Here is a 13,000-nt window from a genome sequence, read left to right on the forward strand (position 1 = left end):
AGGGATTTCAGACATTCTAAGCTGAACTTCAACCTTGCAGGATTCAAATCTATCTTATCTTAAAAGAATGCATCCCCTATAATTAAAAAAAAAAAAAAAGTCATTTTAAAGCAGCCGAGGCAGGTGTTCTGTGATTTGCTGGAAGAAGTTTGTTAAGGATTATAAATAGGGCAAGATTTACCCTTTCTCTGAAATTCAAAATCCTTGCGAGTACCATGGCTGGGAATTGAAAGGAAATCATCTGAAAGTTGAACATTTGTCTTCACCATGGTTTTCCAAATGAAAGGGAAACTGTCTCGGCAAAAACGCATCAACTTTCAGAGACCGAGCACAGCTGGTGAAAGCGACCCGGATGTCCATGCGGTGAGGCCTGGGGGTGGGGGGAACCTGTCCTGCTGTTTGAAAGAATATCTATATTGGGGACTTGCGGCTCTAGGTCACTGAAAAGGTGGAAAACCAACAGTAGCTCTGAAAAGAAATACGGTTGCTGCAACCAGGAGAAGCAGGTTTAAAAGTACAAAGCAAGTTATCACAGGCAGGACCAGTGAGGCGTCAGGGTGACACCAGAGCCATTGAACAAAGCTGGAGCCGGGTGACGTCCACAGGACCCACGCCAATGTTTTTTTCCCACTTCAGGATGAACATTTGGGCTTTTACCATATGAACGTGCCAGCCTTCACAAGGCCATGGCCAATCCCTCAGCCCTCCCGGAGTACCCTGGTCTTTTCTAGGGACAAGTTCTCAGTTTGATCTCAGGTGGTTGGAGGGAAGGGACCAGAAGCAGGACCAAAGATGGGGGCAAACTTGGGACTCATTTCTTGAGATCAGTTCTTAGGAAAGAAGAAGAAAAGCCAGAGCATATTTTGCTTTCCCTTCCAATTCTGTGTAGGGCAAAATGGCAACATACCCACTAGTTAAGGCTGCCTCTTCCCTTCAGAGGGTCATGAGCTTCGACCAGGATAAATGCGACCTGAAGTGAGGACTGGTTCTTACTAGAGAGGATAACAAATAGCTTCTTTTCAAAGCGTAAGAAGGCAAAACAGCAGAGTGGCCTGAGGAGGAAAAGAAATGATCAGAAACATTAACAATAATAGCAGCTGACAGACTACATTTAGGGCCAGGGGCAGCCTCCAATGGTGGTGGTTGTTATTGCCTTTGTATGTCTCTCTCTTTTTATCTGTCTTCTTTTTTTTTTAACCAGAATGTAAACTCCTTTTGTCTCACTCACCATTGAGATACCAGAACTGAGCAGATAAGGAGGAGCTTCATACATCATTGTCGGTGTGAACAAGTAAGTAGATTGTAACTACGTCAGAAACGACTGGTTCAAGAGGAGCGTGAGATTGGCTTCCAAATATTGGTCAAGAGCTTGAAGTAGGATGAGCAAGGATATACTTAATAGGTTCCTGTGATCAGGTGACTTTTCTGGATCTAGACATCTGAGGAGGTGACAGTGTGATAAACTGCAGCCTTCCTGTGAGGAAAGGGTTAAACAGGTTTAAACCTGGGTTTCTGAGGGGGACACTGTGTTCAGCAGGGGCAAGGCCTCCATTTCTGCCGCAGGAGGGGGACGCAGGCCTTTCAGCCCTGCTTAGCGAGCTTGACCAAAGGTGACGATGACTAAGGGCTAAGGTCGTGCCCTCCCTCCCTCCAAATCGATACTTCAATGTGACTTATCAGAAAGAGAAAGAACTGTTTACTTTAAAACCCTGGATCCCATAAAGGGAGCGAGGAAAGGCCTAAACCCCACAGAAGCTCAGGGCTGGCGCCCATGACCACCCCCATACGGCCAGAAGAGGGGAGAACAGAAGGCACCATCCCACTGGCAGAGAAGGGGCCCTGGGCCCAGAGAAGACACGAGGTGACTGGAAGGTAGGTGCCTCCTCACACACATTCTGGTATCTTCCAACTCCCCGGTGTGATGTAGGCTGTTCCTCTGGGGGGGCCACTGACTTTGAGAAGTGAGGGTGAGCTGCCACCCAGGTGTTTAAAAAGACCCTACAGCACCTAAGCAATGTGACATGTTACACACACCACATTTGAATCTGTCTGCCATGATTATTCTGTTTCTTCAGAGAGCCTAAGAAAACTGGAGACTTTCCTAAAGATGCTTCTCCCCCCAGTGGAGGGAAAGGATAAGGCTAAGGAGGGGGAGGGGTCTAGGGCCTGGAGGTGCCATGGACTTTTATTTCTGGCCTTGGAGTGACTGTATATGAAGCCATTTCCTGTTTTATGATGGTCTGATTTAACAATAACACCAAGGCCTTCAAACAAGATTCCACCTGTAGGATACCTGGAATTAGGAGGTTTATTCGACCAGAAGTCCTTCCCTTCCCCCTGTTTCAGGGCAAGCACAACCGCAGGGCTCCCTACATTTTGTTCTTCAACTTCTAAAACTCCAACATTGGAGCTCTTCCTCTGTCCAACTGGTATTGTTCCCTGGACAGCACTGGAAATAGCTGGACACCTGCATAGAAATGAAACTGGTTCCTAGGAATCCCCAGGTCTCAGCAGTTCTCTCTGAAAAGAATCTATGGAGACCTCAACTTGGCTGAGAATTTGCCCAATGATCCCCTCTCACCTCTGGTTGGTGATAACGGGCATAATGGACACATGCACAAACTTTCCCGATTTCCCCTCTAGATGGATTTCAGTGAGAAAAGAAATGCTTCCTTGCTCCCTATGGAAAAGAACATTCTATTTTAAAATTTCCATGTGCTTTCAAAATGACAAGACTCAGGCATATGCTACTGACTTCTTTTGTCTTCTAGACTATAATAGTCTAAAAGAATCAAATTGACGTCCTTAACACATCTATTTGAAATGACAGGAAATGTGGATTTGCAATTAAGAAAAAGCATCTCCATTTATCATTTACTTTTTAAGAATCTTTCTTAGGTGCTGAAGGGTTAGCTTTGCAGCAAAGTGACACTTCACGGTCCTCAAGGCACTCTTTTCTCAGCCCTCTGGAGTTGGCCCTAGAATGTTCCCAGACCCTGGGAAATAAAATGTGAAAGCAAAGACAGGCTGCTCGTGCCCATATCTGACCTGAGAAAGCATAGGGAGTTTTGTGATATTCCTGGTACTTGTGAATCTCAGACATTTTACAGGGAGGTGTGATACACACAGAATACTTACAGGTTGGTGAATTCGCTAGAGGATTAGGCTTTGTAAAGGCTTTCTTCTCAGTGAACTCCCCCTTCCTGCCCCCTCCCCATTTATGAAAAGAAACGCCCAACTTTAAAAAGAGTAAATCCAGTCTTGCCTGTTTTTCATACCCACGAACTCAATGGGAAAACTGCAATCTGAATTGACCACAGCAGCTAGAAATGTCTAGAGATTCTGTCCAGGTTGGGAAGGTGAGGGAAGGGAGCCTGGGACACTGCACAGAAGTTTCATTTTAATAAACAGCCATTTAGGAATGCCTGGTACTCAACCTCTCTCAGGAAGTAAGGCTCAAAGAGAGATGGTGGGAGATTTGTGTAGCTGAGATCAGAGGAGAGAAATTAAACAGGATCCTCCAAGGCCTTTTCCAGCTGTGGAAAACTGCTGGCATTTGGACACATCACCCTGAATTAATTTCCAACCTCTTTGCCTTTAAGGATTAATTTTTTCACAGGAAATAACAGGTGTAATTATTTCCCAACCAGCTTATAAACTTCCTGGTTTTTTTATTAGCTGGAGCTATTTAAGTTCAGTTGTTAAATCTGAAAATATGAAAGATTGTTTTAAACCTGCAGAATGAGAAGTGACTATTTAAATTTTTAAAACTGTATCCAAGTAGATCCTGGCATTAACCACTTCCAATTTTTTTTTAATTAGTGACATATTATTGGATGGCATTTGAAAAAAATGAAAACATTCTACTTGCCCGTTTAAACTGCTTTGCAGGTTGACAGAATTCAACCGCTCCTGCAGAAACCATCAAAGAAGTAATAAAAGATGATGGCTATTATATTTTTAAATTGTTCACTATTCCAAGAACACAATAGGCACTCAATAAATGTGTTTGATTGATGCCATAATACCGTAAAATAATTGTACTGCCTAGTAAAGCATTTTGCTAATAATTTGCTAGGAAATTAGCCTGTGGCCCATCTCTCAGCCCAGCGCTAACTTTTCAAGCTTGTTGACAAGCAGAGTAGGAATAGGGTAAATTCTAACCTCCCAGTTTCAGAAGAATGTTTTGCAAGAAGGAATTTTTATTAGGAAATCCACACCAAAAAAAACTCCTTAAAAATGTTTACATTCTAATTATTTTTCTCATTACAAAACTATTACATTGGGGCTTCTTTGGTGGCACAGTGGTTAAGAATCCGCCTGCCAATACAGGGGACACGGGTTCGATCCCTGGTCCGGGAAGATCCCACATGCTGCGGAGCAACTAAGCCCGTGTGCCACAACTACTGAGCCTGCGCTCTAGAGCCCATGAGCCACAACTACTGAAGCGCACGCGTCTAGAGCCCGTACTGCACAACAAGAGAGGCCACTGCAGTGAGAGGCCCGCGCATCGCAATGAAGAGTAGCCCCCACTTGCCACAACTAGAGAAAGCCCACGCAGCAACAAAGACCCAATGCAGCCAAAAAAAAAAACAAAAAACCTATTACATTAATTATAGAATGAATAAATGCAGAGAAGCAAAAGGAGAAAACAAAAAACAAAACCATAATTCCATGGTTAACAGTTGCTGTTTCTGCCCTGGGCATGTATGCCTTTCTTCACAGAAAGGGGCTCATACTGTGGATATAGTTTTGTAAACTACTTCTTCATTCAATGACGTCCCTTGAATCTCTTTCCAAGTCAATAACCATTTTTCTACAACATCACCTTCAATGACCAGGGTTGACTATAAATATATCACACTTCTCCTATAATTGGACATTTAAGTGGTTTGCAATTTTTACTGTTATAAACAATGCCTCTCTGGACAACCTTATAGGTAAACCTTTCTACAGATGGGTAGAAAAGAAATCTTTCCTACAAATTCAAGGACTTTTTCCTTGCCATGAATTTCCTGGACCAAAGAAATAGAGGTTTATTTGGAGGAGGATTTTGGTAAGATTTACCATTAACTACCTCCTCTCTTTTCTCTTTTCTTCTTTCCCCCGTTTACTCTTCCTTCCCTTTTCTGTCTTTTGCAGGTTAACGAAAGCTTCAGGCTTTCAAGGCATACAAGGCCCACGCGGAGAAGTGCAGGAGGGCTCAGACACTGCTATGAGGTTCTGAAGTGAAATGACCTCAGGAGCTTGACCGATAGAGAGCTCTCCAAGCGTGTCCTACCAGGACCTTTGTCACTAGTGAATTGATCACCTCCCGATGATTTTTTCCAACTGAGCTAAGAGATTTCTGGAGCCTCTCGCCATGGTCAGAACATCCCTGGAGTGACCAAGAAGGGGGGCTTTCTGTTCTAGTCCCTCGGGCAAAGACAAAGCAGATGAGCCCGGCTAAGTTGTTAGGAGGCGCTGTAGGGAAGGGAAGAACCAGGGATGGTTAATCACACGAGTGTGTCCCCTGCGGCTGCACCCAGCGTGCCAGGGGCTTGCGGTAGCAAAGGGGGCCAGCTGGAACTCTGGAGTTGGTATTCGGTGTGAGTCTTGGCAAATGCCCAGGGGAAAATTCCCCCTGAAGACAGCAGGTCTAAGAGTGAGCCAGGTGGCACTTTCCTGCCACCTTGCACCCTGAAAAGGCGAGCCAGGGTCACAGACAGGAACCAAAGGAGGTCAGTCACTTCGTAGGAAGACGAGCAATCAACACAGTGTAAAAGGAAAGAAAAAAAAAAGGCTGATGTTGTACACCTAAAATGAATATGCTAGACATCTCGATAAAATTGGAAAGAAAAAAAGAGGCGGGGGTCAACACTCCGATCCCACGGAAGCTCAGTGGCTTCCGTGGTGTGCTCTCAACCGCACGGTCCAGGTGGAAGAGGGTTGTTTCACGGTCTGCATGTGAATAAGGGACATTTTTACTGAAAAAAAGGCAGAAGGATTCATTTTCAAGTTAAGAATGGTCCCATTTTATGGCTGAAGCAATGCTCTGGTTAACAACTCAGTTATCTTGGGGAAAGAGTAAACTGGCCTCCACCCCTCTCCATTTCCAGCATTTTGGGGAAAAGAAAAGCTTAGATAAAATGCTTTATTTCCTCTCCTGCCCCACTGTGGGCAGGAGCTCATACATCAGTCAGAAACTCTTTTTTTTTTTTTTTTTTAAACAGGAAATCAAGTAAACCAGAAGGGATTTATTCACAGGAGGCTCCCTTTTGCTAGAAAAGGAGTATTGGTAACAAAAAAATGGAATAGTTCCCCTCTCTCTATTTTCCTCCTGTCCTTCCCTCCTCTCATCTACCACCCGCTACTGTAGTGGGAAACCACTGCGGTGAGTAAGATGTGACATCTGAGCCCTGTTGGATGCCTCTGTATCCAACAGCTGTTACTGAGAGTGGATTACAGCTCATCTAAATGGTAGGTTCCCACGCAAAATAATTGTTCTTAGACTGCAGAATTGACCACAGTTACTGATGATGGGCTGGGATAGGTGGTGAGGAGAGAGTCAGCAAGGATCAATGAATCCAGTACAGTTTGTAATGTGGTCTTCCACTAAGTATTTGTTTCCTAAGTATTGATTCCCTCTGGGGATTCTTTCTCGCTTAGCCCTTTTAGAAAATGGACACAAACAGATTTCTCCTTCATTTCCAGAGGAAGTCTTCCTTCCTGTTGTTGGGGGGACGTTGTGGGTGGTAGCAGACCCCAGGGCAGTGGGTCCCTCTATTAGCCTGGCTGTTCCAGAACACAATAAGTCCGACATCTTTGTTTCTTTCCATTGCTCAAGATGCTCCCGACCCGTTACCCCTCTTTTTCTTTGCTCAGGTCTCTCTGTGGAGCTGGCGAGGCTCTCGGACGATGTTCAGTGGCTGTGGTGGAACGTGCAGGTGAAATTAACCCTTTCACGGCTACCGATTTTCCTTAGCAGAGCTGTGGAGTGTGACAATGGTGTTTGTGTCCAAACCATCAAACGCCATTATCACACTAAATAGCTACTGTTAGGCCATCCTTCCGCTCACTAAGTGCCTTGACATCTGTTTGGTAGGGGCAAGAAGGTTCCTCTCATAGCAGTGCTCCCAGCCCTGTGTAATTACTGAGGAAATTCTGGTCCTTTTGTGCTCATGACCAATAACGTCACCTGAATGTTGCCTCTCACATGCTGTTGTTAAATAATTTAGCTGATGATGAATTTTCTTGTCTTCCTGAGTCAATAAAAAGATTGCAGCGTCCCCCAGAGCACCCAGCACAAGGCTAGGCATGTGGTCATTGTTCAACCCATGCTTCTTGAATTGAAATGAATACTTAGGAAAATGGTAGATGTGGAAAACTAAGACCGGTTGAAATCTAGGTTTCGTAAAACCCATGCTTATAGGTAAAAAATTAAGTTATGTGGGTCTTCTACTTGTCATCATAAAAAAGACAACTTTCTAATAAACTTATACGTGGCCTAACTGACCTTTCAGAAATTCTAGAACATGTTTGATTTCTACTGATCTTAATCAATTACCAGGCTGATTACTGAATTTGTATACAAGGCCCTTCTTCCTTATGTTTCGATGAATTTCCATCAGGAAATTATACATGAACTGTGTGTGGGCTGTCATAGCAAATCCAAACATTTTAAACCCAATGTAGCTTCTGGGACACTTGGACCAGCCGGGTGGTCTGGTTTGAAACACATTCTTTCTCTGAGAGGTGTTTAAAGTAAGAGGTAGGTTCTGTTTATGCTGGGCTAAAACTTCTCTCCTGTGACTTGGCTAAATGAACTCGTACATGTTTAATCAAAATGAAACGATTGGAGGGACCATCAGAGGCCAGTTCATTCAACCCTTCATTTATCAAATAAGTGTGTGTCGAGTGACTACCATGTGCCAGGTGCTGCCCTAGGCACTGGGGATACTTTTAAGTTAAGCATGTCTGATATCATTTCCAGAAATGGGCGTTCACTGGCTCACATTCTGTCTGGGACCATTCTGATTGTTCCAGTTACATTTATTAGGGAATCAAATGAACAAAACTTTGCAAAATAATTCCAAGTCCCTTGCTGGAAAAGACCACGTGGGTGCAGTCCACGTGCCTATGAAACACGGTAAAGGTCCTGAGAAGCTTCCATCTGGAGAAGAGGAGGTCCATTCCTGCCTGGCCTGCGCCTCCTTCCCCTCCCATTTCCTCCCTCCTGGCGTCATCCACGCTCAAGAGGAGACCCAGACCCCCTGGAAATAATTAATCCACTGACATTCCTTTCTTGTGTTTTTCTGGAGTGCATGCTAATGGAAGGAGAGTGGATAGAGGGTTCTGCTGTTACACAAATCACCCCCATGCACACTGTTTCACTTGACCCAGAAAATGCAGGGCAGAGATGCCCGGACCGGGGCTCCTTCCATAGACAGCAAACTGAGAATGGTCTGGTCATGCCAACCACAACTGAACGTGGGCCTCCTAAATCTAAGGTTCTATCCTTTACCTGGATCCTTCCCTGGCCTGGTTATTCCACAGAACCTCATGCTTCACGACTGAGGCTGTGTAGAAACTGGGTTAATCATACCAGTATTGGATCAGTATCCTCAGGCCCTCATCTGCTTTGTCAAGGGATTCTGAGGGAAGCGTGTAGAATAGGAGGGGGATGAGTCATAGGATAATCTTTCCCTGAGAGTACTCTTAATGCAGGGAAAGCCAAATACTGTGAAACCCTGTAACCGTGAAGTGAAAGAGAAGGGAAGGGAAGGAACATCTAAGCAGTAGTTTGGAATCAGGAAGGGAGTGGCCAAACTATCGAGACACGGACCAGCCAACTTAGTGACCCAGCCAACTGCTGCAGCATCGGCTGACCCAGAGCCTCAGGCTCTGAATCATTCCCAGGCTCAGCGATAACTCAAGGATGGCCTCACGCATTCCTCCTCCTCCCTCCCACTCACCCTGAGATTTTGCTCAGATGGAATTAAACAGGGAGCCGGAAAAAAAGGGCATTCTGTATCTTTTCTACTAGGTTGACTCACATAACAGCTTATTACGATTCCTGCCTGGGTCCGTGCTGCATTCAGGGTTAGGGACCCGTTCTTTCTGCAGATCTGCATGTAAGGAACACGCATTGTGAAGCCGTGTCTACCACTCCCACCGCTCCAATCTCTGATCACGGCATCCTTCGCCAGCCCAGCTTGCATCTCTCCAACTCCCCCTGATATTATTACTGCTGGTTGTCTGCAATAAGCATTCCTGGGGACACTTACTGACTCCGAATGTTGTTTGCAAGATGAAAGCGTTCACTAGGAAGTGGTGTTAAAATCACATGCAAGCTGGGAGGCAACAGAGAACCTAGGCAGCCATGTTAAGATGTTTTCTTCTGCTCGAGACAGGCCTTACTTCGTGACCCATGCCAGTGAGGACCTGTGAATCCTTTCACCTTAGAACAGTGTGTACCTTGAATGTGACAGTTGTCACTCAGGGCCTGTCCAGTGTTCCCTCCAGCCCCAAAGGAGGTTCTGTGAAACAGCATAGCAGTTTCATATGTACCTGGCTAGTCTACACATTTTTCCTGGACGCTTCTTAAATCTGTGTTTTCTTCTTTGTATACTTCCTTGAATCAGAAGACAATAGATTGTTAGAACAGGAAACCAGTTTCCTCTTTGTTCCAGTGAGGGAAACTGAAGCCCAGAAAGGTTAAGGAACGTGCCCAAGGCCGTCCCATCAGTCTGCGCCCAAGGTGGACCCAGGCCTCACCACTTCATCCCGGTGGTGGTCTGTTGAGTGTCCCCCGCAAAGAGTGGGCACAAAAGGAAGTCAAACAGTGCTTGCTGACTGAGTGACTAGAGGCCACATAAAGTCCCCTGCCCTTTTGTTCATCTGAGAAGTGTCTCCTTCAGGTTTCAAGGGGACACTCCCTAATTTGGTATTCTAGACTTTGGTGGATGGGTCCGCGATTATATGCTCTCCATTCCCTGCGTCATCCACCATCCACTGGACAGATATGGGTTGTGTGATGACTTTGTGTCTGGTAGTGTCCTGGGCTCTGGGGACACAAAGGAGGAGACCAGGTCCCGTCCCCAAGTTGCTCTCAGTACAGGAGTTGGATAGTCACCTAAACAAAGACATTGAGGCCTCGGGGTAGTTAGATCGCATCACAGAGCCATAGTCAGGGTGCCCACAGACTTTAATTATGCCCTTTATTTCTTTTCAGATGAAGAAACACTGACTCTTTGAGTAATCTTTTTTATTACTGTTGGGAAAATAATCGCTCTTGTTTATTTTGATGATTCAGTTGCCAACAGGTTGTAGATTAAGGGCACTTTGTTGAATTTGGGGGCAATGCTGTAACGGGAAGATCTCGCAGCTTTTACTTTGCCACGTGCCGGCATCACGAGCAGCGTGGGGTCTGTGGTGGGGCCTCAGGAGGAGTTAGGGGCTGGATTAGGATGCTTTTCAGGTATGTGTGTGAAGAATTGTTCTTTCTCACAGGCGCCGGGGAAGCTGTGAGCTGGTTCTTTCACAACGCAGGATGGGTTCACGTCACAGCACCCCATCATTAGGCTGTTTCCTCCCTTCCTGCCTCTTTCCCTGTCATGAAAAGCCAACCCCAGAGCCACCAGTTAGATGCCTTACTGTCCCTCTGTTTCCCCTCCCTTGGGACAGGCTCAAGGAAGCCGTTGGGTGCAAAGCCATGGCAGGAGCCCCCAGGGCCTGTGGGGAGGTAGAAGGAGCCCCCAGGGCCTGTGGGGAGGTAGAAGGAGCCCCCAGGGCCTGTGAGGAGGTAGAAGGAGCCCCCAGGGCCTGTAGGGAGGTAGAAGGAACCCCCAGGGCCTGTGGGGAGGTAGAAGGAGCCCTCAGGGCCTGTGAGGAGGTAGAAGGAGCCCCCAGGGCCTGTGGGGAGGTAGAAGGAGCCCCCAGGGCCTATGGGGAGGTAGAAGGAGCCCCCAGGGCCTGTGGAGAGGTAGAAGGAGTCCCCAGGGCCTGTGGGGACATCTACTTTCTTTAATATTCAAGTTTCCTTCCAAGCTTTCCGAAGCAAAAGGAAGGGTTTCAAGCCACATACAAGTTCACCAAAATGTAGTTGGCTAATGAAGATTCATTCCAAAGGGTCTGGTCATAAGATAACCTGATTTAGAAAGCAGGCCACCATAGCGTTCCGCAAAAAAGGTTTACGTGGTGCAAATTTATCACGTGCTTAGAATATTTAAACACCATGCGTAGGATACGCCAAGATGAGGAAGACATTCATTCAACCGACATTCAACCATGTGTTCCTACTATGTGTCAGGTGTTAAGCTAGTCACTGAGAATTCAAAAATAAGATATTCTCCCCAGAATATAGTGTATAGAATATGCAGTCTAGTGAGGATGCAGGCAAATGAGTAAGAGCAGAGCTGAGCTGCAGATTCTTTGAAGTAGATACCGGATAACACGGGGGCGGGAAGGAAGAAACGCCATCTGTGGTGTGAGAGAAAGGCGTGAATAAGAATAAGAGACAGCGCTCTGGGGCTTCAGGCAGCCACCCAATTAAAGAGAAATTCAGTCGTGACCTTGGCAAGTGAAGAGTAGATGTTATCACCTCGATAGAGGTTGAGTTACCATCAAGTTTCCAAAGCATTCCCCAGCAATTCCCTCCGGAGAGCAATGGAACTCCGAACCTGGAATGTATCTGGTGGGGAGTTCCCCTCTCAAAAATACAGCCGATTGTCTTTAATCGTTCTGAGATAATTTAGAAGTTTGACTTTATTTGCAAAATAAATGTATTAAAAAAATACAGCCAAACAGCTACAGAAAAAAGATCACCTTTTAAGCAAAAGAAGCACATTGTGCTGTTTGGCAGGTGACTGGGGGAGAGGCGGGTTGTGTGATGGCGCATGTGTGCTTGTGTGAGTGTGTTTGTAGTGCACGTGCGTGTGAAGAATTTTAATTTCTCCGAAAAGCCAGGTAAAACGCCTTTTAAGTCTTATTCAACTGGGACTTTTTCTTTCTTTCTGGAACCAGGGAAAAGCCAGTGCTATGATTTCCAGCTAAAGTGCCCAAGTGAGCGTCCTCCCGTCGCGCCTCTCTCCTTGGGATACTGCCCCCTAGAGGTAGGATGTGCCCCTGCACATCACATCTGCAGTGGTTTGAAGGGATTTCAAGTGCATTATCTGAGTATTCCAAATTCATTCATTAAGAGCTTCCCCTGACAGCAGAATCTAGCTTTAATTTTGATAAAGTAAGTTTTCAAAGGCCTGAGGGGGAGAGGGAGAGGAGTGGAATAACTTGTTCTGTTGAGTGTCTGTTGACCCATTAAATATGCCAGACAAGAACTAATCTTGTTCCACCTGGAGAAAGTCTCTTCCTTTTCACTTTTCTGGCACATTTAGCCCAGTCAAGAACTAATTAAAGTCCTTCTCATTTCTTAAGGCTGCCCGTCTTCCGGGCAGCACGTCCTGTCTGGTTTCCCACGTGGCTCTCAATAGCGGCTGGATACAAAGAAGTGAGACATTCTCGTCCACCCTTTGGATGCGTGGCTACTGTATTTATGGTTCCTCTCCCTGCACCATAACAACCCGTGCCTGAGACTTTTCTGCTCCCTCCTATGTCTCTGCATGAGCTCAGGCTCTCAGATGGGATCTTTTGCTCAGCAATTACAGTGAGTGATGTGCTGGGCTGTGTAAGACATGGAAAGGGCCCTGTATTCATCCCCAAGAAAGTGGCTACACATCACGACCCCAAAATGTAGGTGGTGTGTTAGGAAATTTTGATTGCAAGAAGCAGTTTTTTCTTAGATCATCTCAAGTGATTCATTCTTACAAATTTCACATCTTACAAATCCTTGCATATTTCTCAAGTACCTACTATGTGCAAGGCACTGAGCTGGGGAGAGTTTTCTTGGAAGGGGCCTCATGGCAGGAAGGAGACAGGAATCACACGGGAGCCCCCAAACAGTCATGAGGCAAGGCCTTGTGGAAAGCAGACAGATAGTCAGGATTCATGAGTAAGCCAGAGACTG

General features: G+C 45.8%; 2 long non-coding RNA genes across 2 annotated transcripts; one reads left to right on the forward strand and one right to left on the reverse strand.

Annotated features, from left to right (window-relative positions):
• Positions 1-1,574: 1,574 nt before the first annotated feature.
• On the forward strand, positions 1,575-11,511 carry LOC118880301. The gene is made up of 3 exons (XR_005016249.1): positions 1,575-1,872; positions 5,143-6,459; positions 6,865-11,511. It is a non-coding gene; the product is annotated as an uncharacterized LOC118880301 (long non-coding RNA).
• Positions 2,386-5,147, reverse strand: LOC118880302. Its single transcript, XR_005016250.1, has 2 exons — positions 4,602-5,147; positions 2,386-4,274 (listed from the first exon to the last, which is right to left on the reverse strand). It is a non-coding gene; the product is annotated as an uncharacterized LOC118880302 (long non-coding RNA).
• Positions 11,512-13,000: the final 1,489 nt, after the last annotated feature.

This window comes from Balaenoptera musculus, chromosome 14, assembly GCF_009873245.2.
Source record: "Balaenoptera musculus isolate JJ_BM4_2016_0621 chromosome 14, mBalMus1.pri.v3, whole genome shotgun sequence".
Taxonomy (NCBI): domain Eukaryota; kingdom Metazoa; phylum Chordata; class Mammalia; order Artiodactyla; family Balaenopteridae; genus Balaenoptera; species Balaenoptera musculus.